The sequence below is a fragment of the Dermacentor albipictus genome, chromosome 4, assembly GCF_038994185.2.
Source record: "Dermacentor albipictus isolate Rhodes 1998 colony chromosome 4, USDA_Dalb.pri_finalv2, whole genome shotgun sequence".
Taxonomy (NCBI): domain Eukaryota; kingdom Metazoa; phylum Arthropoda; class Arachnida; order Ixodida; family Ixodidae; genus Dermacentor; species Dermacentor albipictus.
Window position 1 is genome coordinate 44,674,324 of NC_091824.1, and position 21,203 is coordinate 44,695,526.

At 45.8% G+C, this 21,203-nt stretch overlaps 1 long non-coding RNA gene across 1 annotated transcript in view; it reads left to right on the plus strand.

Moving 5' to 3' along the window:
• The first annotated feature begins 889 nt into the window (after positions 1–889).
• Positions 890–21,203, plus strand: part of LOC135907157 (uncharacterized) — a 54,256-nt gene continuing 33,942 nt past the window's right edge. The window contains exon 1 of the long non-coding RNA XR_011513857.1: positions 890–1,240. This is a non-coding gene — a long non-coding RNA (uncharacterized lncRNA). The remainder of the gene's footprint in view (positions 1,241–21,203) is intronic.

Sequence of the window (21,203 nt, forward strand, 5' to 3'; positions counted from 1 at the left end):
CCCCCCCAAAAAAAAAAAAATTGTCACCGAACCATTCATTGTTAGCTTTTTTTCTTTTATTTATTTTTGTTTCCACCTTTACTCGCTGCTTCTTTGTAACTACTAAAAGATCACTATAGGTGCCAAAATTGGATTAAAGGATCGAGCAACCAAGACGAGGCGGGTGGGTGCTATGGTGCATTATTTTTCCAACAAAAGCCGGTGACTACTCCGGTCGTATCCAAGGGAGCCAGACACCAAACAGATGCCTTCGTGAAACAGCACGAAGTCTATTGCTGTTGCCATGCCGCATCCACGAACTTTGCAGTGGTTCAGTTTCCCGACTCCTGCACGTGCGGCGGGTGGTTCCATTCGTTGTTGACGGGTTGCGGAACCGCTCTCAATAGCGCTGCGTGGTATCCAGTACCCGGCGTCGTCTTCTGGCGCTCTGAAGCATGTAGATTTAGCACGGTTGTCGAAGAAACGTTTACTTAGTTCGGGGCCACACGAATTAAACCTTGAAAGAGATTAAATGCTTTCGGTTGCGTGTTGAAGGCTGTGTTCGAGTAGTCGTAAAGAGAGCTGGGGGCGGAATTCACGAAGCCAACCGGCAAACAAGTTTTTGTGCGAGAAAAATATTTCAAAAGAAAGGGTGTTCACAAAGCTAAATGCCTTCGTAAGATCAGCGAGCTTGCGATACCTGCCGCTGTTAAAAGGAGCGGTGTAGTCGACCGCAGGCGTGTATGCAATGATTGCGCTGGTGCGAGCTTCTATACTTGCCCCAAAAGCAAGCGTAAGTCTATCCCCAAAACTTTAGGGCCATCGCAGATGCTGACGTAAGAAGGTATGTATATGATAGGGGGTGTATCAGTCTTTGAAGATAATGACGCCGATTTGTGACGGCCGAGCTGCCGCAGGTAAACGATGGAACGCGCTTTCGCTGGCAATTGGCTGGGTGGCCACGACATTTACTTTGATGGCCGGTGCTTCTAGTTGCCGAGAGCTGATGAAAGGTCATCTAAATACGTGCAGCGTAGTTTCAACGCATTACTGATTTAAGGTGCGCAATGCTGAAGAGCACAATGTTTATTGCTCTCTGTGTTGGGAAGATTGTTGTAGCTTCAGCTGTTGCGTAATGTCGAGCAAGTTGCATCTGTGGAAGCTTTTGGTAGGCAGGTGTGCTTTTAGTGCTCGCACAGCTACAGCGTGGTGTCTTGGTGGCTGGGGTTGCGGTATACCTTCACAACAATCACCAAAGATGGTAAGTGGTTTGACCTGTTTCCTGCAACCTGAGTTGTGTTAGGTATGTAAGCTGGAAGCGTGCCCAGGCTCGTACGGTGCACATTATTATTTTTGCAGCCGCTTGTGATGTTAAGTTGTTCCGAGCGAGATGAAAAAAAAAACGACAATACATATAAGCGAAGTCCAAACAGCGCGAAGGTCGGGACAAGCAAAAGCATAAACGGCGGAGCTATCTTGCTTGCCCCATTCTTCGCCATGTTTAGACTGCTATGTGTGCCAGCTTGCCCACATCAACGCTCTAGTTCACCCTTAAACGTTTCAAATTGTGAAGACTTGTTGCTGTTGGACGTTTTTGGTCGTGTTGCGTGTTAATAGTCCTAGTCGGCCATTACTTGAATTAATTGGCAACAACGTAATATATATGCCCATGGTTTTTTCTATTTAGGGGTGGCCGAATAGCGATTCTTGAGACCGAATCGAATATGAATCGAACAGTGCAAGAAGCTAATCGAATAGAATCAAACATTTTCCCAGTAGTTTTCAAATAATTATTAGCCGTTATCACAATTAATATAAAACGATGTTCACATCCCAGCATTCTTAAAATTACCAAGTTTATGTCATCCCATAGAATGGTATGAGGCGTTATTTATTAAAAGCATAGTTGGAGCATTAGGAACAAGCAAATAGTTTCTCTGCACGCACATGGCTCTTCAAAGAATGCGAATGATCGCTCCAGAGCCTGTAAAGTATGGCTATCTAAGTGACTTAGCCTGCTGCACTAAGTAAGTTATCATGTTTTATGGCTATACTGTGCCCCCGGGGGTAAAATTTTACTGCTCTTTTGCTTCAATGATGAGTTTATTTGGGCGCAGTTGAAGTTTCGAAATATTCGGAAAGTATTAAAAAAAATATTCGCATTTGATAATAGTGACTATTAGATTCAAAGATCGAATCGAATAAGCCAATATTCGATTTGTTATACGAAAGTTTCGAGTATTAGCACAGCCCTTCGTGTTGTTCACGCACTGGGAATCTACGTAGAATACGGATGGCTGGTAATTGCGTCCATTATAGGAAGCGGGAGATGACTGGGACTACACATAAGAAGGGAAAAGACGAATAAAATTATACACAATTGACGCAGTTCAAAGCGCAGAATGCTGTGGTAAAACACATCGCTGCATGAATCGTCCGGTAGCCAATTTGTTTGGACATAGCTAGAGATATTTCCCAAGATGTTCACGTGTACCTCCTGTGATCCTTGATTACCCAATGCATCTAGGAGTGCTTGTATCTCAATTGAATCAAATGCCTGTTCATAATCTATGATCGCCATATAGAGATGTTGATTGCACTCCGGAGATTTCTCGATTACCTGATTGATGATGTGACGATTGATGATTCCGTGGTGTATATCTCGCGTAAGTGGCCCATATGAGGCCGCTTAGCGGGAGGGGTTGAGGGGGGGCGGGTAGATTTTCACTGACCAGTAATGATAAAATGTTCATGTTCGTTCATTTGGTCAACTTGTGTCAAATTGTGACTGGGTCGTCAAATACAATGCTTAAAATTTCCCTTGACTTATCGCAACGTACATTACTCAAGCGTACTCATAGCACCTAGACATCATTCCGGGTGTTCTAATGTTAACGGATTTTTTTTTAAAATCGACTGTTGTAGCTAGCACAAATATAGTTATTTTGCTCGAATACCGGATGAGGTATGCATTACACTGGTCATCAACATGCATAATTCAGTAATTATTACAATTTTACTAATTAACTATTCAAATAATTGTTCTTGCGCACACGGATTGCAGTACACGTATTGAAGACAGTGATTTCACGGTGCACATCCACCTGAAACAAATTTTGAGGCTAGCATCAGTTTTAAAATCAGCGCAGTCAAACTTGCCGTAATGCATTGTTGTTCCTCTTACATTATTAACCCGCCTTTTTATGCGCTGAAGCTCAAACGTTGCTGGAGCAAAGCATTTCGTCACGATATTTAGGAGCTAGTGAATTCTTTTTCATCTCGGTTGCACTTACCGTTGTAGTATGTAAACAGCTACGGTTTTATGGATGTCATATATTGTATGTATTTTATATGTACTGCCCCCCTTACTCAATGCCTCACTTTGAGGCCTGCCTTTAAGGTATTTTCAAACAAATAAATAAACTCGTATCTCGAAAGCGGTGCTATTGCCAGAATTCATTCCAAGTGAATGTGACTTTAAATGTCACCGACTACAATTCGTAAATTGCAAAATTGGGTGTAAAGTAATTTGTTTAGAAATAACTTGCACGAAGTAGTTGATAAGTCAAATATTCCCGTTCATTTATTGTGCAAATAATGTCTGCCTCTGAGAGTTACCTCGCTCAAGAAGTAGGATAGTGCTACAAGTTACGGGTGATGATTAAAAATTTTTTAAATCATTAAATAAAACATCGCGAAGCCGTGTGGCGGTTGTCACATTATTTGAAGTCACCCAGGTTGCTGTTTCATTCAATATAGGCTATTGCGATCGGTACTGGATGCTATTTTCCCAAATGACGTAGAAACTGGGCTGCTTGTAACTCTTGCTACACTTTATGAAGCTGGAATGTAATACAGGTGCTGAAAGTCTGCGCGATGTTCGTCGTGCGATAAAGCTGTATCCATGCACAATCTGTTCCCGAGCTGAGAAATCCGATTTAACGTGCCCTTTGGTCGAGAAGCTAAAGACAACAAATTGTAATTTGTGGCACCGTGCCTGCATCGCGCTTCGAAGAAGCTTGTTCAAAAACCTGAGCAGTTAACGAATGACTATCAGAGCTGAAAACCATTTCTTTGAAAATGTTGTGTTTGTTTGTCCGTCTCCGCAGTTTATTCCTGCAAGGGGTTCTTGAATATTCAACAATGTAGATTTAGAAATTAGAGTAAGTAGGAGATTGCTTATTAATTAGAAAAGCAGGCATGAATACTCTACGAGAGGGATGAATGCATGCCTTCTCCTGCATCAACTTCCTGGCGCACCCTTTGCGGCATCACACTGTTTCTGCTGTACAAACATATATCTTGGTATCACTATACAGACGATTGCCTGGTGCGGATCTATCGGTTCTGCAATCGTACGGCTTCTAGTGAAGGGTTGATCTTTTCCTATCGATCACACTGCCGTTTCTCTGATGGCGCAGCAAGCACACGAGCGGGGTCGCGCTCGTCGCCTCTGTCTAAGCAGGCGCCCGGAAGCGGAAGCCCCCAAAATGCGGACAACGCCACTGGACCACTGGACAATAGCCACTGGACAATAGAGTGGTGTATGACGATAGATTTTCTTCGATTTAATTTGCTTTGTATGCAATATATCGTATTTTATCCCTCGAGTTCTGCTGATTTTTGGGCTTAGACATCTTACTTGTTTTTTATACACTTGTCCTTGTGCATGCCTTGTTACCTTGAGATCTGCTCACTTTGTTTTTCTTTTTTTTAGTTACTTTGGCTATCTGGCTAGTTCTACGCACTTGTACACCCAGCGACAAAAGTTTACGAACCACGGGATCTCCGAAAACCTTCGATTCCCGAGCAGCCTGTAGCAGTAGCCAGTAAAACTGTATACGACAGTGTTTTTAGCATATTCCAGTCGAGGCCCGAAATGCGCATACCAGACTGCGTAGTGAGGGTGCGGCGATATTCAGCTTTTGCTCAGACCTCATGCCCCTCAATATTTCGTCGCCGGCTGTACTTACATTGTCACCTTTAATTATCTGGTATTTTAATCGTGTGCGCCCCCCCACCCCTTCTTTTTTTCATTGGGCACTCATGGCAAATAACTGAATGAAGTGGGAAAGATGAGTACGCACGAAATAAATATATATAATTTCAATTTCGCCGCTCCACATCCAGTATATTTTTAAAAATCATTTAGTACTCCGCATGTGCGTTGTTCCTTTCTTTTGCTTATTGCGCTAACAATTTGCCCCGCAGAGAGTAATCAACCATCGAATGAAAATCCTAAAACTGTGAGGCAGCTCTGCAGAGTACGTACGCACACGTACCAGACGCCACATTCAAAGTTGTGCGACTCCAGAGCTCAACGTGCGCCTTGCTTTCCAAGTCCCAATAGATGCCCCACATCTTAATTTCAAAGCCTCGCTTCGCAACATGGGTGTGCTACTCAATTAGCCCTGGTGAGCACAAACGTAGTTCAGCGCGACAGCCAATGAAAGATCAGCGAAGACTCAGGCTCAAAGATCTGCGGGTGCGTCTGCGAAAATGTGACGCGCAGTACCCCTGCGGCTCGATTGCCTTAAACAAGGTAGGCAGACGAGTGGCTTCATTAGTTTTAACTTGCCTGCAACCCTGGGTACAGTGGTTGGCCGAAAGAGCGTTACAGAATGGCGTTCAAACAAACCGCAAATGAGAAAAGGCAGAAAGTAACGTTCCGCTAATGCGCTCGTTTCCTGCATGCCATTTATACAACGTTAACGAAGAACAGCAGCGGGAGAGAGAGAGGCCTATAGGAACAAATAAAGCGAAGCGACGAACACGTAAGCCGCCGGAATGTGAGCTTCGCGTTAATAAAACCAAGGATGAGGGCCACCGCAGGCTTCCCCGCCGCTTGGGCGCGCAGCGGGGTTGCGTGGACTCCTCAAGGAAGCGCGCTCGCAGGTGCCACCTCGCGGAGGAAGGTCAAGACTATGTCGTTGTTTCACGCGTATAATTGGCTCCTGCGCGAAGTCTGCAGCTCGGAGAGCCGCCGTCGGAGGAGAGCAAATATGAACGCGTCCATAACTTTTACAACGAACCGCGGAAGCAGGCGTCAGAATTTGATGTTCGCAGTGGTGGTGGTAGTGGCAGTGGTAGTGGTGGTAGTTGGGGTGGTGGTGATCTTGCGGCAACTGCTCCACCTGAGTGTCTCTTTGCCGTGTAAAACCTGTGGTACCACACAGGCAGCATGCACATGTCTGGTCACAAAATAATCCCGAACGATTATGCACACATGTTCGCCCAGGAGGGTAGGCTGACAGAATGCCTTCTGTTTCATCAAAACTGTCGCTCAAGGACCGTCATCATCAGTTTCGTCTGCACTATTGCCAGATATACACCTTACGATGCTGGCACGCATATATCGTGCTCCGTGTTGTCCTCTACTCGCTAGATCTGCGGAAATTCACTCATTCATCTTCTCTCTCCCCGTAGCTGCCACGCGTCGCCAAAGCACGCAAATGTAGACACGTCAGTCACGCACCACAGCATGGATGTGCGTAACGAACGACTGCGTACTGAACCCTCGTTCAGCGTCACGAGCAGTTCTAAAAGCCGCAATACGCCGAAAATTATCAGTTAAACCCATGGACGGCTCAAACCTATTCGTACAAGTGCATTCAGTTTCAACGCTTCCACTACACGAAAGAACACGGTACCCTTGTGTCTTCCTTTCCCCGACATTGGTTATATACTTTTGTGCGTGTGCGTCGCTTCGTTCTGCGTCGTGTCGCGATCACGCGCGTCGTCGCCGGCGCTGCTGTCTCTAAGCTACTACCTGTGCCCAATGTAGGTCAACCACGAGGTGTCTGCTCGACTGATGTCGCGGCTGCCATGAGCGCTTTTGTCTGGCTAGCGAGACTCGGGAAATTCCGCGCGTGATTCACCCGCGTGCCCCGGAAGGAAATCCGGCCTTCGAGGAGCCCACGGTGCAATGCGCTCTCGCTGCGCCAACAGAGAAAGGCGGATGTCGGCACGCGGTTTTCGCGGGTCGGCTAATGCCGATCCCACACGTTTAAGCGAGTGATCCTCTGTTTTCGTTATAGACCCTAATTCTCTTTTCCTGTTATAACTGAAGGTAGGAAGGAAATGAGCACACAACTCCAGTCAGTCGAATACTGCGGTAGCAGTCATTATGGTCAGAAAGATTTGGAGCGCCATCATGTATACTGATAGACACTGGATGTCGCTGGGCTATTAGGCACTGTGTTGCTAGAGGGGGGGGGGGGGGTAGTGGGAAGGGATAGTATTCTGTAAGTGTCCACCTAGTCCTAGTGGACATGTCCATTTCATCTGCTACTCAAGCTCTGATTAGCCGGGCTGGGTACGGGTCAGAAGGAGACTCCCCCCAGCCTTTCAATTACTTCAGCAGCAGACAAAATGGACTAGGTGGACCCTTACAGAATCACTTCTGGAAAGCTGCAGTTCAAGGTACCTGCGCACAGACAAACAGTAAAATCGTTATGGGAGCGTGGAAGCATTTGTGCAATTTCTTCTGACTTTGCAGGTCCCATTTTGTTCGTCACAAAGGCCGTTTCGTATCACCCTTTTTTTTGAGCGAATCCATTTTAATCACAGAAATTTGATGGAGATAGCCAGTGTCCAGCGACACACATATGATGGCAAAGGCCGATATTTGTCAGCAGTGCAAGTTCGTCAAATTTGACTTGCTGACGTCGGAACTGGACTTTTTTTTTACATGTTTGATTGGAAACTGCGTGAGCTAAGCAGCATTGACTAGAGCAACCGGCTAAATATTCACTGCGTGGTGTCCCTTCACTCTCGGGGACGTGGAACCGGCAGCATGACGTTCGCCTTCACGCAATTTCCGTGACAGTGCAAGTTGGTGTTAATAGGCGTCCTCTTATAGCGGCGTTTGGCTAATTCCGCTCTATAATAAGGGCTGGTTCCCATGTTTCGTTAGCGTGAGAACTTCAGGCGCACTTATGAAGGGCGGAAATTGCTTGCCTTGCGTAAACCAGAATTAGCGACCATTCTACTACTACTGCTGTGAGGCGGATGGTTAGTAGGGGCTTGTCAAGCTGTTTCCAGGCCTTTTCCTTAAGTCCACCACAAGGTATATGTAGGACCTCGTTAAACTCAACTGGTTATTAATCAAATCTGCGGCTGTAAGAGGAACAATTTAAGCAATTACCGAAGCGTTAAAAGGTAATAACGTAGCAATTAACCTAAAAGCATATATACACAAACTGACATAGATACATATTGCCACCTAGTGTTTTGCCAGCGTTGCGTGCCCAGCAAAAACGGCGAAGAAAACGACGAAGTCAAAGATCACGCGCCAGCTGGAGAACCGTCCTTCTTGTGTCTGACATTTTGGTGTCTGGCTGCTGATACTGCTGCTTAATCTTGCCTGTGACAAACTGGTGGAGGTGCGGGGTATTAATCCCCGTACTTCACGCTAAGATAAGGGAAAAGGCTATAGATAAGGGAAAAGTTTAGGTTTCTCTACTGGACACCAAATTTGTGAAAGTGAATGAATTATCTAGTGCAGCCACCATTATAACTAACCAGCTGCGGTAAGAGCACACCACCGTAGAAAAAATGATTGCAAAAATAGGCATTTAGAAAACTGCGGAAAACGAGAGTTTCTTGACTCAAATTCATTCGCTAGCTAGTTCGCAGTGAAGTAGGAAGAGCAGGCTACGAGTTTGTGTTGTACCAATCAAAGCTTCTGTGAAATTTTGTTTTTTCTTCTAAGAAAAATAGGGTGGGACTAAAAGCCATGCTTAGGCATCACTGAGGTCCTGAATCCCTGTTACATGGTAGCAGCGCAAATAAATTGCATACATTCTGCGGTAACTTGTGTATTAGAAGTAAAACTCCCCATAGAAGTAATTTTCTAGATAGGCCAAATATTACAAATATAAAACTATAGATTTTACAACAAATCACAATATACAAATGCACTTGCAATAGACGCAGTATGCACAGCAGATAAAACAATTCAAGTGAAAATAGGATCAGCGCAAAATGTTTACAGTGGCACAAATTTTTCATTGCAGTAAAAGTGTGCTTTTAAAGAACTACTTGATTATAGAATTCTCACAATGAAAAGAGTCAAGGGTTTCTTCAGAAAGAAAAGTTAGCAAAGTTGGTACACAGAAACGCGAGGGCTGTTTACTGTAATACTCTCCGGGAGTGGGTACCTTCCAGGGCTCTTTATACTTATTCGTCCTTGCGCCCAAATGTTCTTGCAGATTATTCAAAGAAGTAATGATGTTGCGCAAACCAGGTTTGTGTAACACACTGTGATCTTGTAATCATACAAAGAAAGAACAAGAAGAATGTCATATTTGGCAAAACGTTTTTTGGTGGGGTCAGTGCAAGGAACAATTGCTATACAACGAATGGACTTTTTTTTAGCTAAGTCTAACTTCCTAACATTTGTGATGTCTGTAGTGCACCAAGCCACAATGCTGAAAAAGCGAGTGCACTATTGATTTCTACAGGATAACCTTGACTGCGACGGGAAGAATGCACCTTAGGCACGCGGTTATGCCAACAGCAGGATATATTTTACCCCTATAATGACCGCTGTGCTTATTTCACGCTAAATGATCATAAACTATACCACTGACTGTCTCCACAGAATCTACAAGCCCCATAACTTCGCAACACATGTAAACGTGTTCAGGCCGAGCTATTTTCTTCCTTTGCAGCACGTAAAGAACTGCTTTAGGCTTTGCTAAAATGTGTTGTTAAAGGGTTACTGTCAGCCCAATTCCTTATAGGTTTGTTTGGCGCTCTAATTCTTTTTCGCGATGTATCTGAAATCAGCACCGTCGTATAACCTACATATGCAATAAACTGCGTGCCATCTGTACAATGTAGAATCTCTTTGGCGTATATAAGGAACAAACGTCACCCTATGGTGCTCCCTTGTGGATTGCCTGCTGTAATAAAGAACCTGGAAGAATATGAATTGCTTATATCGATGTACTGCTTCTTATTAGAAACGGAAGTGTAAAGTAGATCACAGGCTATTCCACGAATGCCATAAGTGTGTAGCTTAGAAAGCACAGTGCAGTGATTTATACTATCGAATGCTTTCGAGAAGTCTATAGACCGCTAAGCACATATTTTATTACTAAATGAATTTATAATAATGTACAAACGTTCATTTGCCTGATGTTCGTGAGGGTGATTGTTCGAGATGGTCGAGCGCACTCGGTAATATTGTGGTTTGCATCCTTTAGAAACCAGGTCGGCAAGTCAGTGCAGGTTAGCATCGGTAAATAAATGGTTTGGGCTGTACTGTGTCGATAGCTTTTTTCGGCGTTGTTCGAGAGGAACGTGCAAAAAGCTGCACGTTTATGTCACGAAATACAGGTGCAACGAAACAAAAGTTTGACAAGACTAACCTGGGATGCAGGTGTTTTGTGCTCGATAACTTGACTGCGCAGTGCGGTGGTTACCTATTGACAATCGAATTTGTCCACTGTAAGGCGTCAGCGTTCTGTGTTTAAACCATGGTGGTTGAATGGCTAGCTATTCCAGCACCGTGGTCTAAACTGAGTACAGCGAACAAGGGGTACGATTTTCATTTCCTTCTTCGGCCGCTTAACTGACGCTTCTATTAGGCACGGAGTCATGGCTTTCACCCGCGTGTTCACACATGCGCAATTTACGCGTTTCCTGCAGATTATCGGTGCTCATGGCGCGATTGCTCAGATGTGGTGTTGGTGTGTTTGTTTTAGTACATTTCCTGGTATTCCTATAGCGTGCATTTAGAGTTTGCTTACGTGGGTGGTGGATGTGTCTTTTGTAGATTAAACGTGTGAAATCGGGAATGCCTTGTGCTAGAGTCCTTTTCACTGAATCATTAGGTTGCTTGTCCGCAGTAGTTGAAACTCAAGGCCCGAAATATCGGGTGAATATATTCTCTTTAAAACGCGATAATAATAAACCATTAAATGAGCGATGTTTCATAAAGACTAATTTAAAACTTCTTGGCTTTATTCAGTCATTCAGTGATATCAAAGGCAGTGGATTTGGAAGTTTCTGTAACCTATTTTTTTTTAAATTGAATAGATGAGTAGAATGAATGAACAAGATATGTATTCATAATGTGTAGAGAAAATAAATGCGTGCATAACGATTCATTGTGAGCAATCACTAGTTGACAATCCCACCATCCTACTCATACATCTCACTAAGGTTTAACATGACGGTCCGTGAATCAGGTCAGGTCAGTAGACTTCCAATACAGCAGGAGCGCAGTAAGAGTACTTTGCGCCGACGGCAGCTGTAGTGGTCCTGAAACGTTCTTCTCTGAAAACGCTTTGGAGTCCAGCCAGTTTTGACGTGCTCTGGACAGGTATTGGACGTCGCACCGAGGGCATAGGTTAAAGAAGAACTCGGTATTCTTGTGGCATTCGCAGTGGTCGCACGTTGGTCTATCAGGTTTTTTAATATGGGTGGATTTAGGGTTTATAAACACCCCTCGCAGCAATTTTTGTTGCAGCCATACCGTATCGTGGAGGGAGAGTGTAATTAGCGATTGCGACCTTTGGCTGCCGGTCACTGCACTGAAATTAAACGCAAAGATGGGTCAAGGGAGACGAGCCGCTTCGGAAACAGAATTGAGAAGCTGATGTGAGCTGGTAAGCATTCCGATGTACACCTCCCTGCTCGCAGACATCCACCACGTCCTAACGGTTTCGGCAACCTAACGGTTTCGACTTTCGCCATCGTCATCATGCGAGACCACAGACACAGCGACTCCTTCTTCCACAACGGTCTTTCGCTTCGCTGACTGGATGCGCGCCTGCAAATCAATCACTCTCAGAGATGGCAGGCAAAATAAGTAGTTCACTGCGCCGCACTCTGCGCCTGTTGTCTACTCCCATGTCTTTGTCTCTAGGTCTACGAGCCGCCCGCACCGAGCCCACGAACAGGAAACGCGAAGGCGAGCCACCGGATAGAAAATGCGCCCGCTCTATGCAGGCCCGGGCGCCCCCGCAGCTGGCGCCCGGTTCAAGGCTGAGCGTTGCGAAGACAGTGGCCCGCGTGTACTGAACGTTACTCGGCTTGCTGGGCTTGCTAGCTCGCGTGAGTAGGGGTCAGCGGCAAGGGCGACGGCACGCGATGATATACAGCGCTGCATAGGACCGAGTGAATACAATCGGCTCGTTTCGGTCTAAATTAATGGCAGGAGAGCTCAGAAGCGCTTACAATAAACGTCTCTCTAGGCTGTCATCGTGTTGGGGAAGTAAGCGTGAGGCATGTGCGGAACCGTTTTATCTGGTGCCGAAGTTTAGGTGTGCGTGGTGCGGACATGAAGGTACTCTATTCGCAACAGTGTTATTTCTTTCAAAGGAAATAAGTCAGCGTATTCTGTTGGCTGTGTTAGCATCTGGTTGCATCTTCGGAAGTAAGCGTTCAACTGGGAGCACCCTTCGGCGACGCTTCTATTCTTTACTGTAAAGTGTTCACGTTCAGTTACAACAGTCACTTCTGTAGTGACATTTTTGTGACCATAACGTTGAGGCTGGATCTAAATAAGAAAATGCATTGCCATTGCACATTCATTTGAGATTATGTCAATTCGAGTGCAGTCTTCAGTACAATAACGCAAAGAAAGAATACGTCTTGTTCTATGCAAAAAGTTTGTCACGCTTTCAGCGCACTACAAACTAAAGAGGGAATGTTGTAAATATAATTTGTTATGTTATAACGTTATGCTGCATTTAAGGTGTCTGACGAGGATGGATTAGTATAGGTAATTGTTTCTATTTATATGTAGTATTGGGAGAACGCAGCATCTTTGATATAGTTTACCAAGCATTATGACTATACACTCTGAGATCAAAGTGCTGCTGACAACTTCTTTCGCGGGAGTCCCTGCTTGTGCATCATTTAACTCTATTTTGATAGAGATTTATAGAAAGCAGGAAAGGTCGGCTTGAGTTTGTGAGCTCTAGCCTGCTACTTTGCGAGGAGGAATGGCACAAGGAACGCGAATGGCGTATGAAAAGTGATGATGACAAATTTATGGCGTGACTAACACTGGTGATTAAGACGGCCGCATACTTGAGCTAGTCTTCAGTTCAGTTCTGTGTTGCACTTAAGTGGCATAAGGGCCGGTCCACTTAGTGGAAACCACATCTCCGGTGGGGCCAAGCACCCCAAATAATATTCCGTGAAGAATTTGGCGCTGACCGTTGCCAGTGAGGAGGCTGGGGCCGGTCGCTCCTGCATATATGCAGGGATGCTGCAAGTTTCGTGCGCTGTCTTTCTACTACATGGCAGCGTTCGCAATCTGGATTGCTCTCACGACCGACGAGGTGAGCGTAGCGCCATGTGAATGTCACACATGAGGTCGTATTTTTGGCACCAAACTGGTGTCTCACTATTTTAGGTTAGATGACATGCGAAAGCTCATTTCGGTGTCGAACCGGCGCAGACGCTCATGGTGACTCTCTTGTTGCACCCGGTGATCAGATGTAAAGCGTCGTATCGCGAGATCAAGCAGGGAAAGAGTGAAGTCTTGAAAAAGTCATGCGTACACACTGCCATTACACATGGCAGCTTTTGCGTCGCTGTACGCAAGCTTATTTTTTTATTCTCTTCGTGTGTTTTCGAACTTGCCTGTACAGAAAGTTCGCTGTGCTCTGGCTCAAGTATATACTTGTCCTACTCCATCGTGGCCTACCCGAAATGTCGAAGTTGAATTTGAACCCCTGCGAAGGGAGCTGCCAGCATTCGATTTGTTCACACAGTAAACTTGTATTTATGCAGAGCAAGCTTATATGCGTAGGATAGATAGCGGGGGGTCCATTAGAGTTGCAGAATGGATGATGATGATTATGAAACTTATAGGCTTGTGCTCTGTGATATGCATATAATTGTCGCACTTCATCATTACCTTTCAGGCATTCACAAGTTGAAGTTAAGCACTTGCGAAGGGAGGTACCACCAGTCCATTTGTTCACAGAGTAAGCTTATGCGCAACAGCACTGCTTCACTGTCACACATCACGTGTATATCATTTATACACATCTGACTAATATATATATATATATATATATATATATATATATATATATATATATATATATATATATATATATATATATATATATATATATATATATATATATATATATATATATGTATATATCGGAAGGAGCTCTCAGCTATGCAATTTTCTTTTTCTTTAGCTAGTCGCTATTGACGTCAGCGCTCACCAGTCAAGGGGGTAAATCTTCGCTGCAAATGCAGCGCCGCCTGGACTGCGCCCAGGCGGAGTGAGAATAAGAGAGAAAGCTTTAAAGTTGCATGTTAACTGGAGACGTTAGCCTAAAGCTACAAGCCTGACATGTTACTTGACATGCCGAGTGCAATGTATGGTCCAGGATGAAAGATAATGAATGAAAAGAAACATACACAAACAAATACACATTCTATACGCATGTGCGCACGAACTCAACGTACCTTACAATCTCTCACTGAAGGCTATATTCCGCAGAAATGCTAGGAGCGCCTCATTAGCACGCACGGCAGAGGCAGCTCACTACGGATAGTTGCAATGCTTCCGCGAAAGTGAAGGTGACTAGATTGCCATCGGTTGGCCCTCGATACATTGAATATCTTTCAGCCACCTATGACCGCACGCTGTCGATGAGCATGCCCGATTATTGGGTCATTCTTCCGTGATCTCCTGTCAGACATCGTGCTGTTCCACGAGGCCTTGGGTACCTTGGGTATGCCGGTCAGCTTACAGAGTCCTTCCCGAAGGCAATCACGGGTGCCGCAAGCAAGACGCTGAACGCACGTGCACGACACCGTCTCTCGCAGGCGAGCGCAGTGTTGCCCTTCCTCACACTGCTAGTGCAACTTTTGAGGCTCCCCGACAGAGAGGGAGAGAGGGAGAGAGAGGCTGAAAGAGGGAATACGAGAATGTCGGTATGCTAATCATTATACACGTGCCAAGGAATTCCCACTAGTCGCAGCGGTGAAAACTGCCTGTCTTAATGCTTCTTCTCTTTTTCTTTTTTTTTTAATTTGGCACAAGTGTGCACAGTGACAAGCAATCTTGCTGCTCGTATATCAACAAATCCTGGAATCTCTTAGTCCATATGTGTACGTTTGCTCAGCGAGAGTCACATTCTGTGTAGTAGGCAGCAGCCGTGCTAGTCAGCAGCACTGAAGGAAAACGGAATGTGTAGGGAGAGACAAAAAAAAAAAAACGAGGAAGTGTTTGATGTAGAATACAGAATACAAAATGTCTTACATTTTACGTGCCAGAAGCGCGCTATAATTGTGAGGCGCCGTAGTGGGGGAATGCAGATCAATTTCGAACACCTTGCGTTCGATAACGTGCTTCTAAATGAAAGTTCTTTTTTAATTTCGCTCCCATCGAAATGCGCCCGTCATGGTTGGGAATCGATCCCGCGACCTTTTACTTAGGAGCGCAACGCTACAGCCACTAAGTCACCACGACGGGCAATGCAGACGGACTATGCTACCGTTGTGTCTAGTCCGTTGTGCCCAGTCTTGAAGCTGTCACCGGTCCTACGTGAAGAAGCGAACGATAGGGCAGCAAGTATTTGAAACTGTTATAAACTACTCAAGCAAAAAAAGGCTGTAAAGTACAAGTAAATCTAATACGACATTATTTATTCTCCGTCATTCGGCCGAGACTGCCGCTGAGTAATTTTTTTATGGCGCTACAAGCAGGAGACACAGGAACTAGTCGTCCAACGTGGTGGAAACACGACGCGTTTGGAACGGGAACATTCCGCGACGTATAAGTTATACGGTTGGCTGGCTTCACCGCCCGCAGTTAGTCCGGGCTTCCGAGCGACCTTCACGAGTCTTGCCTGAAACCTGTTCAGTTTATTCCTGCTGCGTTTGTTTCTTTCTCCAGTGGGATGGGACGAGCGGAACGAAACGTTGCCCGTTCTTTACAACTTCACTGCCCCCTTCGTGCACCCCGCGGGCTTTCCTTCCGTGTGTTTACTGCACGCCCGAAAGCAGTTTAGAGCTTCTTCTACCTGCGGTGCTCTCTATCTATATCCAGGTACGGTCATTGTTGCGTGCCCGGCGTTTACGAACGCTAGCGCGAGCCTGTCGGGGTCGAAATCGATTCGGCCTCGATAAATAGAAACAGCTGGCCGACCCCATGCGGTTAACGGGAACCGCGTGTAGCAAGTATAATGACCGAGGAAGACGCGCGCGGGTGAAGGTTCATCGGGCCGCTCCGTCTTCGTTCGCCTTGGCAGCGTTCCACGAGGAACAGCAGCACTTCGCCGGACGTTCAGCGCCGCTGAGTGTTGAAACGCGTGCGGAACGGGGCGTTCGGCGCTGTCTATATGGGCGTGCTCGATAAACGACCGCGTGAATGTCAGGCAAATTCTACTCCTGCGTTGCTGCGCTGCTGGTAAACAATCGGCACCCAACGGTTACGGATTATCATTTCCTCCTCCTCAACAACAACTACAACAACAGCAACAACAACAGCAACAACAACAGCAACAACAACAACGATGACGACGACGACGACAACAACGATGAACCACAAGCCTGTACGTGGCCTCCGAAATGCATGACGCGCCGGTGCGTGGGAACGCTGAGAAACGCGCTGTGCGGCAACCGGGCTCTTCTCTCGTGCTTCTTTCTGCGCATGCTGCGCCATCTAGCGGTACTGCCCCGAAGTCCACGCATGGCCTCCGAGACCAGAAGCGTGGTGCGCTGGTGCCAGCGAACGCTGAGAATTGTTCCCTTGCTTGCTGCACCGTTCAGTGGCACATGCTCTCCAACCCAAGTTGGCGAGATTGAAGAGCGGCAGTTTCCTAGTACATTCATGGCACAGCTCGCTGAGGCGTTGACGTGAAAGCCGTTCATTTAAAGGCGGCACATACCCAGTGAATTTTAGGCTCAGCCTGCTGGTGCGTCGGGTCCTTGAGTCCTTGCTGGTGCGTCGGGTCCTGTCCTTGAGGATCCTTTTTACGGGGTTGGATTCCGCTGAGCATCGGAAAAATTTAGGGCTTGTCTTTCGTCATTGTCGAACGTTACACTCTCAGTGTGACATATTTAGTTGGTATTTAGTTGGTATTTGTATGGGCCAGTAGGCACCCACCTACTGGCCCATACCGAGTAATCCAAGTTGGCATCGTAGAAGTTCATCGGAGATTAGCACAGACCGAGCGGCACATACCCAGCACTACAACTCGGCGTGAGCTTCTTCGAACAGCGATACTAACTCAGTCCCGCGCTACGGGGACCGACGTCGACATGAAAGGGGTTCGTTGAGGAGCGGCACGTATGTACACATTGCCACATACCCAGTTACCTAAGTTGGTCCGGTGGTTGTTTTCGAACACTGTTACCTCAGCACAACAGCCCACTGATTACCTATCAGTGACTACGGTAGGCGGGAAAGAGGTTAGATACAAATATAGATAGGTAGACACATAGATACATAGATAGAAACATACATAAATGGATAGCCCTGGAGAGTGCAGGAAGTACCTTAACACATAAAAAAAATTTCACCGGCTATTACGATACTCCCTAACGCGAAATTTGAGCGCAGCTCTATACGCGTTTTCGTTTCGCAGTATATTAGCTGGCGTGGTCTATCTTTCTCGTGTGGCACATTGCAAAGGGAGCAAAGTGTGCCTCGCTAATCGGTATATTGCGAGAGGCAGCGCAGGGGTGACCTGTGGGCGCGATTCGAAGCAGCCAGCGCAGACAGTCCTTCGCTCAGGCAGCGAAGGCTTTGTTTCCATAAGACTACCTCGGTATGCACATCAGAGGCAGCGGCAATAGCGCTGGCGATAAGAGACACCGACTTTAAGGGTCAGTCGGCTCATGTGCTTACGGACTCGCAGGCAGCTTGTCGGCTCTTCATGCGGGGAATGCTACCGCGCAGCGCCCAAAGAACACTGGGCTCACGACTGGACCTAAACCATGGCATTACACGGTACCCCGCGCACAATGGACTCGACGAGAACGAAAGGGCAGACCGCATAGATCGAGGAAGCAATGCCCGAGCAGCGGCCAGAACTCTAGAGGAACCGCTGTTCGCAGTGCGCGACATATTAGAGAATCAGAGAAGGGAGAGACGGATCTACGGTCCTCCGCACTGCAAACTAAATAGAAGACAATGCCAAGACTGGCGTCGCATACAAACTAATTCATACCCACAGCTAAACCTCTTACACAAGAAGCACCCGACATATTATACCGACACCTGCCCGTGGTGCGGCGCAAAACCCACGTTGGCCCACATAACGTGGGAATGTACGGCTCGGCCAAGCAACGTCAATTCACCTTTTCTAAGCGTCACAGACTTCGTACGGCAGTGGGAGGCACTACTCGCAAGCGAAGATCAGGGGAGCCAATTGGCCCTCCTGGACCAAGCTCAGCGAGCCGCAAGAGCCAGTGGAGCCTGGACTGAGGGCCCCACCCAGACCTGCCATAACTCCGATTAACTGAGCAATAAAGTTTTCTCTCTCTCTCTCTCTTTCCATATGTGGCATCGATAGGCGCGCTCGCCACATGCCATCGGTGAACAGACGACGGCGTGCTACTCTGGCGCCATCTCGTAGCGGTCGTCGCCGCAGAGACCTTCTTGCGCAGCACTACGTTTTTTTCTCACGCATTCGCCATACTGCTCCTCCGCTTTCCTCCTCGCGCTCTCTTCTCTATCACCGTCTTTCATCCCCGCTGCGCTCTGCGTTCGCTCTTACATCCTTCGCTGTGCTCGTTCACTCGGTTACGCCGAAGGACGACGCCGAGCGACGCCGACGGTAAACGCACTAATGGGCACCTAAGAGCTGCGCTCTAAAACATTTTCTCGCAGAGGAGCATCCGGACCACGTTGTCATTACGGATTGACGAACTGCATCTTCTCGAGAGAGGTTTCTTGCTGATGAGACAGGTGTGCTTGGCTTCAGCATCAATAGTTCGCCACCTACTCTAGCCAATTTGAATATGCACCCTTTCGTGATCTTTATGTTTTGCTCATCTTACCCCTTTCTTAGTGTCGGGTATCCATCTATGTTCAGTCCTGGCCAACCTTCTGCCCTTTCTTTTAACGCTAAGCTTTCTTTCCTCTTCCACCTCTTTGCCGGTAATGCTGTCCTAATTGCCGAGTAGTCAATACCTTGAGCCACTGGGTATATACCCAAATAGACAACATGCGTCATCGGGCGTGTGCAGTTGAATATGCGCCACTGTTACACAGCGGTTACAGAATTTTTTTTGAATTTTTATTGTATCGTGCTTAGGACATGTCATCGCCTTTCATCTACATATGCGCAAATAATAATAATAATAATAATAATAATAATAATAATAATAATAATAATAATAATAATAATAATAATAATACTTTATTGCGCCAAGTATTGAAAAAATGTACAAACATCCGGCCTGCCAAAGCCTCATTGGGCTTGAGTGGCAGAGCCCGACAGGCAGCGGAATCACGCAGATAAACACACAGGCATGAACGCACATTAAAAGTTACAGAACATCAAATTAGTATAGTGGCAAAAAAATAATAATAAAAATAGACACGGAACCCAAGTTACATATAAAAAACACAACAGAATAAAGAGCAAGGAAGGAAAATAAAATAGCACGAAAATACTCAGATAAGTGCAACAAATACTGCAGTAACCAGCGAATTCACAGGATTCATTTGATAAGTGGTGGAGCATGCGTGTACAACGTCGTACACCCACTAAGTAGCGTATCGCAGCATCTTTTTTATTTTATATTTAGTTTTTGCACGGCGAACACTTGGAGGCAACCTATTGAAGTAAAAGGGAACGTAAAAATCTCTTACTCGCTTTCCATATCTTGTAAACCGTCGGGGAATACAAAAAGCTTCCTTCGGTCGAAGAGACCGTGTGGGAACATACGGAATTTTATAGTCACTAAACCAAAAATGTTTCAAGACAATAGTTTCCATCAAAAGGCGATCAAAATCAGGTAGCGAAAATACTTTAAAAACATCAGAATTCGGGCGCAGGCCTAAATCATAGCCAATATTTTTTAACAAAGATTTTAGGAGAGAAATGATCCTGTTCTTCCAACGAACTGCACAGTGACCATAGATTGTTATGCCATAACGCAGTACGCTATAACCGAGAGCGTTTACAATAGCTTTGCGTATTGAAAGTGGCATATAGTATCTAATGTTATACAGCACACAGGAGACGGTTCGGAGCTTTTTACAAATGTGGGATAAGTGGTCATTCCAAGAAAGAGCACTGTCAAAGTATAATCCCAGGTATTTCACAGTAGTTTTATAGCTCAGGGGTAGACATTGACATTGAGAACAATTAGATCCGTGCAAGAGCAGCTGCTGAATGATGTCCACAGTTATGAAAAAGAAATAACTGAAAAGCACCTGAACAAAATCTCAACTTCTAACAAAAGTAACCTAAAGTCTGGTCACATAAGTAAATTAAAGCCACACTAAAATTACAAGTCAACTCAGAAGCACATCAGCAGAAAGTCCAGTCACATAAGCACACTAAAAACAACACATAGTCCACTCACATAACTAAAGTCAGGGCACATAAGAAAACACGGAATAGGTTCACATGAAGGAACATGAATCCAGACACTGAATTAATCAAAGTCGGATCAAATTAAACACAGAATGATTATCTCATAAAGAAATATTCAACTCAATATATTTGACAACGTCGCTCATTTCTTGAAATCTTTGGAGGTCCAGTAACGCTCGTCTTTGCAAAGAATATATTGGCCATCGACCTAAGATCTTCCTGAGGCTGAAGGGATGTGGTTCAATGTCAATCAATCACGTGTTAAACGTTGTCCATGCATGTGGCGACGCGAACATTCGAGCACAATATATAGTATATCCTCATCCACGTGGCTTAATGTGATCTGCCGACTCTCAGCTCTTGGAATTTTATACAGAAAGTGTTTTGCATACGCGGTACCAAACCGCAGGCGATGAACCAGGGCTTCAAGGGCGCTGGTTGTATCCCGTGTGGATGGCATGTTAAATTCAAGGGTCAATGTGAAATAAATCTGAAAATTTCGAATCCTGATGGAACTTTGTCGCACTGCACCCACGGGCTGAGATCAGTATCTGTAGCAATTCGCCTTGTGTAAGAGGTAGTAAGATGTGACATTGTTTACATGCGCTTGTCCAGCTGCCTCATCTGCTCCGACATTTTCAGGGATATTGCAGTGGTCAGGTATCCATTGGATCACTATTG